Here is a 13,296-nt window from a genome sequence, read left to right as displayed (position 1 = left end):
TCAATTATTAAGAAACTTTAATTATAATTTTTTCCAATAAAATATAGTTTGCCTTATGAAAATAGACATGATTGCTAGTTTTATGCAAATTTAGAATAGGTTTTATTTAAATACTGCACTCACTTCTGTTATTTAAAACAATATAATTTTTAAAAAAAATTGTTGTTTAAATTGTAATCTTTATTAGCAACTCAAAGTAAAACAAAACAAAACAAGTTGCTATCAATGTTCCGTTTACAAAAAGCAATTCAGAATTTTTGTTATGTCAATAACCATTAAGATAGCATCTTTTAATTCTTCACATTATTTTTCATCTTTTAAATTTTATTTTCATTTCATTCATCAGTCACTAGCTTTTTTTAAATTTCATATTCTTACAGTTTTTATTTCTTTCATTTTACAAATTTTAAATGGGAATTGGAAAATAAATTTCAAAATTTAAGCATGAATAAAAAGGTGAATCAAAGAAACGAACAAATAAGAAACTTCGGCCATAAATAGCTCCCCCCGAACGCGAAAAAGTTATCAAAATATCAATTTTTAAGACTAATTCGTATAAGTGGCAAACATTTATAGATATTTCAGCAGATGGCACGACATAGAAAGGGTTTTGAGAAACAGTCATTCCTAAAATATTTAGTCAAGACATAGGATATATCTGAAATGGATGGACACATTTTTTCTTATCTCTTAGACGCCTAATTGTGTTTTTGAAATAACATAACAGCAGAATATCATCGTCAAAGAGAAATAATTCAATGTAATTTAATTTAGTTTAACTTAATTTATTAAAGTTAATATCCCATTTAGAAGTAAAGCTATTTCGGGATGAACCTTGTAATTTTTGGTAAGATGAAGAGGACGGAATCTGTGACAACAATGTTCTCTCCATATTTCTACGTCACTCTAGTGTAAGAAAGTTTGATCTTTGCGTAAGGATCAACGTGCAATAAGCCCACATGCTTATTGGATCTCTAATAGCATTGAATCTTGAGTTTGCAGCTCTTTGGACCTAAAGTCTCCTACCACTAAGCAGCCACGTTGCCAACGCGATGAAGCATTAAATCGAATCATAACCTATATATGATGTGAATAATACAATAATGACATAATAATACATGCGATGATCTTTTTAATAATATAAATTGAGAGATGTCTGAATGATTGTAACCAATGACTAAGAGGTTATAGGACATAAAGGTTTAACTTTTAGATTATTAGAGAGTGAAATTGCAAGGCAGCCTAGCATAATACTACTTTGGTTATAAAACATTCAAGTGCTTTTATCCCTTTTCATGATATTCGAGAATTAGATTTGTCATTCTTTAAATAACCTTAGTTGTGATGTTTTTTCCTACCTTCATTAATAAAACTACATCATTTCTGGAATGGAATAAAATTCCAATTTCTCAGTAGCACCAACAGTGCCATGTAGTCAAAATATTCAGAGGAGCTGCAGTAAATATGTAAATTTAAAAATTACGTTTATATAACATCTGCACAGCATTTAAGAAAAAAGTTAATGTCATATTTAAATTTATTATAGTACAGCTGTATGTTTCAGAAAGTCCAGATGAAACTTGTAACCTTAAGTATGACTTAGAATCCCACATAAGCAGTCTACTGTGGAGAATTTTATAAACTCAAGTTTTTTCTTGACTCATAATGTTATGGCAATTAGATTATGATATTTACGCTATTTCCTGCCAAGCAAATGATCATATGCAGTTGTTTGTTCACACCATTATTGACCGTCATTTTACGATTATGAAATTGATGCTCTTATGGAACTTTCCAGAAGACCTAGAATCCCCCTTGCCATTGTGAACGAGACCATCGCTCACCGTAACCGCAAACAATAATGGGAACAAATCGTCTTACTTCCCACCATTTCACCTTGCAACGTTTTTCACCCCTTCCTCTCCCGCCGATCACCCCCTTGACCGCAAACGATACATTAAACATGAGTTTTCTATCAATCACATTCTCACTGAGGTGCTATTTCACCGAAAATCGTCTGCTTGAATGATATCGGCAACCTTCCACCGCCGTCTACCCTCTTGTTCACCCGGGCATGAAATGATTTCTACACACCTCTCTTTCCCTTCTACTTTTCTAGAAATTTATTCTAAGAATATCCACCCCACCCAATCTTCTCGGCTCTACTTTTCCACATAAATATGTAAAAATGGGCTCAGAGAATATCGTTTGGTGAGGGATTAGACGCCAGGAATGGCTCACGCTACATTTATCAGACGAACAGAAGAGATTAAAATATGCATTTGCAATGCAGATCACGCGGGAATTTGAATTATTAAACAGTCAATTCGTCTTTGGGACAAGATCGAGATTGAAGGAGATGGTTAAGAGCTGTGAAGTTTGTGTCATGCAATCGCAAAAACCAGATTATCAGTAATTGCACAGAGGAACTTGGATGTATTAGAGTGCCCCAAAAGTTTTTTTCTCATCGATGTTTTTAAAGAGGCTTGTCACTAGAGATGAAACTTGGATTTTATATGAAAATATGCATAGAAAACGCACTTGGTGCAAGGACAATAGGCCTTCAACTGTCACAAAGCCGGGGCTACACCCCAAAAAAGTCCTTTTGTCTATTTGGTGGGATTGGAAAGGCGTAATTTTCTACGAGCTCCTTCTTCAAGGTGAAACGATAAATTTTACGAAATACTGGCATCAAATGGATCAATTGAAATCAATTAAAACCCATAGCACAAAAAAAACCCCTTCTAGAATTAATGAACCGACAAGGCATTATTTTTCATCATGACTACGCGAGACCACATATTGATTGCATTAGTGCATATTCTCCAGATCTCACTACATCTGATTATCACTTCTTTTTCCCTTCGTGATAAGCGCTTTAAATCCATCAGCGAAATAAACGCGCACCTCGAGGATTATGTCTTGTCCAAAACGCAACAATTTTGGGAAGAAGGCATAAGTCTTCCTGGGAGATGGAAGAAGGTAACAGAGCAAAAGGGTTCTTATATAACAAAATAAATAATATCTTAAACAGTAAATATTGTGTATTCATTTCATATTAGAAATAGTAAAGAAACCTATGGGACGCGCTAGTATAAATGGACATGGAAAAAAGATATGACAGAATGACATTGGAGCAAATTAAGGGAAGAGTGAACTTTGAAACAAGCAAAAATGGACGGAAACGTGCAATTTTATTTTTATTATTTCATCCCCAAAATATATGTTTATATTTTACTAAAATAATGTTATAAAATGTATTGTTCAATAAAATAAATATTTAAAGGGTTAAGTGGGAAAAAAGTACATTTTAATGACTTTTCTCAAAATGATATTGTAATTAGATTTAAATATCTTACAAATGTTCCAGGTGTCTTAGTTTTAGAAGAAGGTAAATAGAATTGATAATAAAGTTTTCGGTTAAACATTAAACAGGGTACGCATTTTATATTTAGAGTGTTTTTGGATAGTTGAGTCAATTTTCGTTCAGGAAAACATAAATTTACTATGAAAATTTAGTACTTCTGCATAAAAATATTTTTAAATAAGTAGCTTTTATTTGGAATTACAAATTCATACATAGATTTATTCCAAATAAATTTATAGTGGGTAATAAGGGAAAAAAAGAAAATTAAATCGCCTTTTAAAATTTTAATTTTAATTTTTTGAAATTTTAAAAATTATATAATTTTTGAGTTTTTAAAAATAATAAATTTTGTTTAAAAAAGTTTTTAAATAGATTTGACATATTTATATTTTAACACACACACACACACGCACGCAAAATTTCATAACCCTAATTGAATAATTTGAATAAGAATAAAAGGGACTATCAGAGTCCACCATCTCCTTAAGAACTACAAGCATTTACTAGCAAAATGAGACATGTTTGAACTATAGCATTATTTAAATCAAGCAACGCCTGATCGGATGGTATAAGTTCACATTCAAAGATTCCGGTGCAAATTTGGTGAAAGAATCGTCATATCAATGTCGTGTAAATGTGCAATATGTTGTTGTTTGTTGGAAAATTCGATTTCAAATCAATTTCGAATTCTTCTTACCGAAACAAATGTGTTTATATCTTTCATGTTGACCGAATTTGGGTCCTTTCTGAATAACCGATTTCATCAGAATTTTCTTTCACATTTAAATGATTTTTTTTTTTGTTGCCGTTTTGTGTCAGAATCATTACTAGACTGATTTGTTGGAAAATGACTTAGCAAACAATATCCATTACATTACCAATATTTATGCGAATTATAATTCATTTCATATTCGGTAATTCCTCTACGTGTTTATCGGATGGTTGATGTTTAAATAAATAACAATCAGTTGATATCTAACTTATTTCACAAACAATGTCATTATAATTTGGATATCTTATTTCCTCTGACCGAATTCTTAAGAACAATTTTATTTTTATTGATAATATTTCTTCAATATATTTCTTATTTCATTCAAATATTTCTTATTTCATGGTATAAGACAACTTTAAAAAAAGTAATGTAAAAACTTATGACAATCAAATTGGTTTCTTGTTTAGTAATTTGGATTTTGACTTTTACGAACGGCTGGTGATGAAATCTATGACATTCTACTACTATTTAAAATAAATTGCTTATTATTAATTAAAGAATAATATAACAGATTTTGTGATTTTCCCTTTCTCGTAAACGTTGTATAGAGAAAGTATAGTAATCGTCAAAAAATTCGAACTCGAGATTTTGACGATTCTCCGCGTTTTAGATATTCCTGAGTTCGAAAAACACATTTTTCGAAAAAGTCCGTCAGTCAGTTTGTCTGTGACAAAAATAACTCAAAACCGCTTTGAGCTAGATGGTTGAAATTTGGTATAAGGTCTTCACACCCAATTGGCAGTTTCAATCAAATTTTGAGGAAATTCTGTTTAGAGAAAATCCATCTGTCTGGCTGTTCGAGTATAAATTAACGTGATAGTTACAAAATGAAGAACACTAGATAGATAAAATTTGGACGGATTTAACTTCAATAGTGTAGACATCTGTAAAACCTGTAATTGTTTAATATTTATTATTAATTTGCAGATTAACTTATATTACAAGGTGAGAAACAGCATTGCAAATTTCAAGAATACACAATTCCTGAAATCTTCAGGGCAAACTCTCCTCACCACAGGAGGTAATGAAAGCAGCAAAAAGTACGCCTGAAACAATTATGAGGGAATGTACACTTTAAACAATTCTTTGAAATAACCTCTCGACTTCCTTCGATAAAGATGAGAAATTGGGAAGTTTTATTGATGAGGGCGTGAGGGGGGGGGGAAGGTTAATGACATTTTAAGGAATCATTTTTTATTAGATTTATCCAGAACATACATGAGAAACAGTTATTTTTTCAAAGAATGATAAAAAAAATTTCTTTATCGATTTTAGCTATTTCAATTTTGCTCGGCAAAGTTTGAGGGTTGAAAACAATTCACCATTAATTTTATCATCAACATTACTTATTTGAAAAAAGTTTTCTCTTTATATATAATTATTTTTTATTTTTTAATCGAGAAAATGATAAAATTTATATTAGATATTTTCATAAATTTAAGAGCTTCTCGAGGTGGCTGCTAAAATACCTATAATAATAAATTCAGAAGTCAACAACTCGTCCATTTTAGGTCTCATAATCTCATAATTTTGGTCTCAGTTAAAGCATCAGTATATCAAGATAAGTTTACGAAAACGTTTAATAGAATCAGGAACTGTATAAAAATGTAGACATCGTAATATTTTTTAGCCGTACATTTAATGATTCAAGCAGAAAGGGAAAATAGTTCATTATTTCATTTAAGGCATTTTTTTTATTACCGAAATTATATGTCTGTCCATAAATGTTCAGATATTAGTTCCACTATTGAGACAAAGGAAAATCGCCAGAAGTTTTTACATTTTACAAATGGCGGCAACTGAATAAAATTCAATAGCACATAATCCACCCAGCGCTTTAAATTTTTTAAAAAATATTTATTTCAGATTGTAGAGCGGTTTGATATCGAAATCATATGCACAGATTGTTTAATATTTTCATTCACAAGAAAAACAATTAGAAACAAATCTATGGCCATCTGACTACCTTCGGTTGTGGTTAGTAACTTACTAATCAGTTAAGCAGTCCCTGACTCGAGTTGTCACTGAAAACACAATCCTTGACACAAAAACTGTTGAGTTAAGCTGCTGTCAGCAACTTGCTTATGTGAATGATCATGCCAGATTTCCGTAATTCATATTGCAGATGCAATCTTCATTCTCTATCGTCTCTTATAAACCTTTTTAATGCAAAGGAAGTGCGGGGTGATGGATTATGATTAATCATCATATTCATCTCGAATAAAACAATGAAATTCCGCCGTGATTTCCTTCAACAACGTCAAACAATATCGTTTTAATGAATGGGATTAAGAAGAAGTGATGTCTGTGCATTGAGTTGATATCTTAATTTTTCATGTTCTTGAGAAATTTTTGATTTTTCCTTTGTAGTGTGATGTGAAGCTGAAATTTTGTTGTCGTTTAAAATTTCAATTTCGTGACCTTGATAATATTCAATATTTTAGATACCCTAAATCCGGAAACTAATTTTGTAATAAAATCTTTGAATGTGCCTACCTTTATGAAAACGATAATTTAAAAACACAACAAAGTAATTAAAATAAATTTGGCATCTAAATTGGAAATTGTATCCTTCAGCTGCAACAATATCTATCTTACTTCATTTTTACATTAAAAATACTGCATGTTTTGTTTTTTTTGCTGTAAAAAGAAATGAAGAATTTGCAAACTTTTTTAAACATTTCTCATCATTCTCTTTGAATGTAAATAGTACGCACATGTATTATAAAATTGTGTTGTCACTCCATCTAGAGAAATTATTAATTTAATTAGGGTACGAAGAAACAATATACTAATAAAATAACTGGGATTATATTAATACTTCTTTAAACTTGACCAACAGGCATTTGCAATTGCCGTTTATTTAATTCAAATTTTTATTTATTTTTTAACCAAGTAGTTCCTATAATTTTGTTCATGGGGCTCTTTTTTTACTTCTTCTCTCTTTTTTTCAAGTATACAAAGTAAAAATATTGCAATCGTCAAAAAATTCGAATCTCCTTATTTCATTCCTGAATAAAATAAATAAATAAAAATAAAAAATAATAAAAAAACCGAACAAACAAACCCTATTTTTGAAATTATGTTTATGTGTCTGTCTGTGAGCACAAAAAATCAAAAATGTTTGGAGCTAAGTGGATGAAATTTTACAATAAATTTGTAGATTTCTATCACATTATGTATGAAATGGATTCAGAGAAAGTCTAGCTGTTCGACTACAAGTGAGTTTTCAATAACTACAAAAGCGAAGAATAGAAAGATAAAATTTGATGCACAGGTTTAGAATCTAAAATGCAGATACTGTCAGATTTGAAATAAAATCCATTAAGGGATTGACTGTCAGTCCATCTGTACTTTTGCATGCTTGTAAAAGCTATAATTAAAAAAATGTAATAGCTTAAGTCAATGAAATTTGGTAAATGATCTTCCGAATGCAATGGCAGTTTTATATCAAATTTGGATTTCAATCGGTGAGAAAAAAAAAGTATATTCAAAATAAGTATATTCGAATAGTTAAGTATATTCATTCTCAGTCGATTTCAACTTTTGCATATTCACCATTTAAATCAATAATTTTTGAAATACTGAATAATTATATTCATTGTTATATTATTATTATTACTGAACAATTATATTAAATAACTAATAATTATATTAAAGCTTGAACTTCAAAATAAAAATTGTTCTATATTTGTCTTTCTTTTCCTTTTTTTCATCACTAGAAATATATTTTAAAATTCAATAAATTAAGTAGAAATATGGAATTTCTTATAACATCATGACAAATGTAAGTTCAGCAAAGTATGAAAAATTTATGTTCTCTTTGATTCATAAAAGAATATTCGAACGTAGAATTAAAATATATATATATATCATTCAACTCATTTAAATTTTGGCGAAGAATTAATATAATTAGTATGTTTGCTCTTCATTAATGCTTTAATTTCGCTTATCTTAAACATATTCCGAAATAATTAGTATCTTATTCTTGAAAATTAACAATTGCTCCCAATTCAATTAGTTATCTTGAGCCCTGAAAAACCTCTTTAGTTCATATATATAAATTTATCTAAGATTACCTTGTTGCCAGAGCCTCCGAAGTAAGTAATTCTCTCCATTATCGCTTACCCATTCAAAATATAGAGATTTTTCTTTCGTCCTGTAAACACTCCCGAAGATTCGCAAATATCTCTGCTTTTCAATTTTTAATAAATCACCGTTAGCAACAACGACTGAGAACTCTTGCGCAGATGATGCTACAAGGCATCGGGTTCCAATATCCGATGGCTTTAAAATTTCAACATCTTTTCAACAAACATCGACCCGGTGGCACCTCCCTCCCATTAATTTCCTTCCCCAAGAAAACGCCCCAGGAATATAATAAACACGGTTCTGTCAGACGACAAGACTTTCAACGTCGAAACAGCAGCTAGCACCCTGCTTCAATCAATTTCTCACCCCCTACAGGGGAAGGGAATTGTTCCTGACCAGAGAAAAGATGTTCCATTTTTCTTTCTGAGTCTCGGTTTATAAAAGTATATCTATACTTTATTCTCAAAGCTTTTTCTTTTCTTTTTGCTTCTTCTCTTTCTGGTTCAGTATTCGTTTCTTTTTCGGTTTCGTTGGTGGAAACGGAAAAGTATCTTTGAATTGAATGCATGGAAGAATTCTATTCAGTGGATTCGAGAATGGGGGGAGGGAATCGTATCAAAGTTCGTGTTGATATTGTGATATACGATAGGCTTATTTCCGTTAAGGGGGTAGGGGGGGGGTAGGAGTGCAATATGCCGCAAAAGGAACGAATCTATGCCTTTGTTGATCGAGAAAAATTTCGGGGGAATCAGAATGCAAAAATGAAATGAAGAATAGTGTTCCGGCAACAATGGACGCTCAATGTTTTATTTTTATCCTGGTAAAGATTGCGTTATTTGAATGACTGCGTAGAAACCAAGTCTTTCTTGTTACCGTGCTCTTTAACTTTCATTCGAACGCTTGAAATGCATGCATTTTAATTCACAAAAAATGGAAAAATATAAATCATGATTTCAACGAAATATTTTAGCACTGATGAAACATCACACCACTTTGACAGACAAAAAATTCTCGAAAACTTCAATCTCAGAAAACTTCAATGTAAATAACAATAATAAAAGAAAAGAGGTGGCATAACACACTCAAACAATTTGGCTTCAAAACCACATGTCAAATTTCATTTATCTAAGTCATTTTTAGAGTTATCGCTTTCATATACGGTATTTATAGAAGAAAAAGGTACAGTGGCAGTTTGATCTAAAATTTGGTACAGATAATTTTGCACTTTTGATGATAAATTTGTAACTCATAGATTCTTTATGTGGTTCTTCGTGTTATCTTGTTCGTGTTCGTAATTATCTTGTGCACATGCACATAGAAAAATAGACGCCCCCCCCCCGAGATATATTTTGTCTCAAATTTTCTCTATCTGGTTCTTTGTGTTATCTTGTTCGTAATTACTTTCGTACATGATTATAGATAAATAGAATTTTTCCAAAGTAAATTTCTTTTCAAAGTCTCTCTATCTGGTTCTTCGTGTTATCTTGTTCGTGTTCATAATTATCTTGTCCACATGCACATAGACAAATAGACTTTTTTCGAGATAATTTTATTCGAGATATATTTATTATAAATTTGATGTTAAGACTACATACGAAATTTTATTCGAGTATTCAATATGTTTTTGATCACATATCGCTTTCACAGACAGATAGGCAGAATTCTAAAATGTGTTTTCAAACTTTAACGTGGAGATTTCCCACAATATCGAGGTTTAATTTTTCGACTATTAAAATATTTTCTCTTTGAGTATTCAAAAATAATTCATATCCAAGACAGCAAAAATAATTAAAAAATTATTAGCAAATTTTGAATACAACAATAAGATTTATTTTAAACTAGAGAAGAAATAAACTTAAATCTCGATACTGTCAAAAAGCATTTTCCTGATTTAGCATTCAAAACGTTCTCCCTTAGCCTCATTGGATTAGATTTTAACAATTTTTCCTGAAAAAAGATTTAAGAAGAGATAAGTTGGATTTACCTTTAAGACCTTGATGAATGGTATGCAATTTCTTCTGGAAAAGGCAGCTTTTCTTCCAAATCTCACTTGTAGGCAAAAAATATGCAAGTAATCGTTTATTATACCTGAAAATGTTTATCATTTTAAATATTTTATAATAATGATAAATGATAATATCATTTTAAATATTTTTGTTAGAAATATGAAAAGAATAAATAGGAGTCATATATTAAACTTTGAAACCTGTAACAAAACATTTCTATTACAGAAGCATTTAAGAAAATGTCTTATTTAACAATAAATAAATCCCTACGAAAAAAGACTGGTTGATAAATTATTCGAAGTTATTTTTCCATAAAGACTATTTGTTCACGTAAATTAATAGACGCCGGAATTGTTTCCAATCCTTTGCAAGAAAAGAATTCATAAACTTTTTTTCCCACCCCTGATTTATACTTTAATGGAGAATCTAAACGGGATAAATTCAGAAAAAACATATTGATCCCATCAAAAATATCATTTTAGTCGAAGAAGATGGTTTTGGTTTCTCTTTTTTATGCCATCGATTCCTCCTAATTCCATTTTTAAGCGCCATTAAGCGAGCGATAAGCGTAAAGCTCACGACGAAATTCATTATCGTCCTGTTGCGTTTAGCCTCGAGCGAAGACAGTCGCAGGAAATAATTTTTTTTTGAAAAAAATCATTCTTTCTGACTTATAATACCATTTTTGGTTTCTGATGCCTTTCCCTTGGGGCGGAAACCTTCAGCTTTTGTGCCGGATGGCTGTTACGGAGAAGTTAATCCGGCAGTAATGAAGCTGCCTGACAATGCAAAGCTAAATTAACTGAAGAGGAATGTTTGTTTTGAGTGCAGTCATTTCCGGAGAAAAGTAGTTCATGTCTTTGAGTTGGAATACCTAATAAGCCTTTGTAGTTTTACAGTTGGAAACTAATGTCAAATTAAATATTTTGAGATATGGCTGTTTCATAAATCGTTGGGAGCATTCTGTGTTTCCTTTTATTATATTTCTACATTCAAATAATTTTGCAGCATGTTACATAGCTATCCGACTATAGCGATTTACTGATTTGTTGGGAATATTGATTGTGTTTAATTTCAATTAAATTTTTTACGCATACCTTTGTGGTCAGTAAGGTATACCCATTAAGAAATTTTTAAACATCGAATGATGACTAACATTATTACCATGCTATTTTAAAAGCTTTATAGCTGTTCTCCCCCTCGGGGTGGGGGTGGGGTTGAGGGGTGCACCTTGTAATTGAGGATGAGAAGCTTAAGACATGGTGGGTGGTTTTCGCCACCCTGTTGGGTACACAAAATGGCGGGGATCTGGCTCCTCCCATCGATGACGTGACGTATATCCCAAGAGAAGGGTTGTACCGTGGGCCGGCAACCACCCTTAGGACTCAACCACAGTTCCCGCCAGTGTTGCTGTTGCGGCGGTCCGGTCATTCAGGTTTTTCCGTATACTTTCCAGCGAGTCGGAGTAGCCAATTTAAGGTTTGAGGTTTATAGTTGTTCTATTCATTGTGCAAAGGAAACAACGAAATGGAATCAAGTTCCTTGATTTCATAGTTCTATTTAAAAAAAAAAAACTATCTGGTTTCGTCCATTTCCTAATGTTTGTGGTACTATAACTTTACCTCTCCTTGTTTTTCATGAAAACTACACATATAATAAACAAAAATCTTCTTTCTTAATTTTCTGTCATGGAAGAAAAATTGAATGATTAAATATTCAATGAAAGATTGGATTTTATTGTAACAATGATATTTATTGTTAAAGTTATGCAAAAAAGTTTTTAAAAAATGTCAACAATTAGAAAAAAATTGATCAATAAGTAAATTAGTATTAATAAAAAAAACAATTTTTTAAAATTCTAAACTAATATAAATAACAGTTTTGTGCCATAATATTTTCGACAATCATTGTGGAAAACACCAATTGCTTAATTTTAATTAATTAAAACTCTTAATAAAAATAAAAAAATGGTTCACCGAGTTCCACAAAACATAAAGCATTAAAATGAAAGGAAAAAAATAGTTAACATTTTTTGTTTCCCAGAGTTTACGAGAAAAGTGACAATTATTGGTAGCAAACATAAATTCAAAAATGTTCTTTTCTTTTAGATTTTAGTACGGTTTAAACATTGTACTCGAAATTATTAATCAAAATCTCGAGCTCGAATTTTTGATAGTTAGAAAACATCCTCTTCCTCTATTTTATATATTAGAAAATGTAAATTGCAAAAAGAAAAAAAAAATGCTTGTATAATAAATCAAAATATACAAAGCCTCTAAAATATACAAAAAAGGGGAAAAAATCTGATACCCAGATACTGAACTTGCATTGCCTGAGACTTAAATGTAAACAGTAATGTGCTTCCATTTGGACTTGTTATAGAAAGCTCCTTTTTATTTATTTTAACCAACTACAATTAATTTCGTTACAGATGTCGTATAATACTTTTACTTCGGAGACTTTCCCTATCTTGTCTTGTCTAGTGTGATTAATTGCAATTCTTTTTGTGTAGTTGTTTTTGGTAGCATCCTGGTAAAAAAAGTTGGCAAATAGGATTATACTACATTCTAGCTTTCAATAAGATTACACTGTTCTGCTGTTTAATTTCTTTGTTGTAAGCTGTTGATCTCTTGATACAATCTAATGCTATAAGGAAATTGTCTGGAGATTAAATGTATCCAAAATTAAAATCAAAAACCAAAAAGTGAAAAAAATTAACGATTCATAGATAAATACGGTGAGAAAATAATAATGCAAAATCTTCGAGTACATGATGAAATGAAAAGATAATTACCAATTGTATGGTTACGCATTTGGATTATTTGGATTTTGAAAACATTTACTATTGAGTTTTTGGTATCAACCGCTAATTTAGTGTTTCGTTTACTTCTTAAATTCACCTTATGTTGAATTACGTGTATTACTTTGTCGAGTTCAAAGGAATATATGAGAAAATTACAAATATATATATATTCATAGGTTCGAAGAGTTGAAGAGACATGTTATAAATTAATTTTAATATCCATTTCGTGAAAGCATAATTATTTACAAGCAGAAAC

At 30.7% G+C, this 13,296-nt stretch overlaps 1 protein-coding gene across 1 annotated transcript in view; it reads right to left on the bottom strand.

The window, feature by feature from the left end:
- The window catches only part of LOC129965995 (astakine-like), a 120,379-nt gene that overhangs the window by 50,210 nt on the left and 56,873 nt on the right, over positions 1–13,296 (bottom strand). Inside the window, exon 2 of the mRNA XM_056080324.1 lies at positions 10,216–10,319. The gene's annotated coding sequence lies outside the window, so the exon portion shown is untranslated. The remainder of the gene's footprint in view (positions 1–10,215; positions 10,320–13,296) is intronic.

The sequence above is a fragment of the Argiope bruennichi genome, chromosome 4 (genome assembly GCF_947563725.1).
Source record: "Argiope bruennichi chromosome 4, qqArgBrue1.1, whole genome shotgun sequence".
NCBI classification, from domain to species: domain Eukaryota; kingdom Metazoa; phylum Arthropoda; class Arachnida; order Araneae; family Araneidae; genus Argiope; species Argiope bruennichi.
The sequence above is the reverse complement of the archived record's forward strand: the minus strand, read 5'-3'. Positions and strand labels throughout refer to the sequence as shown.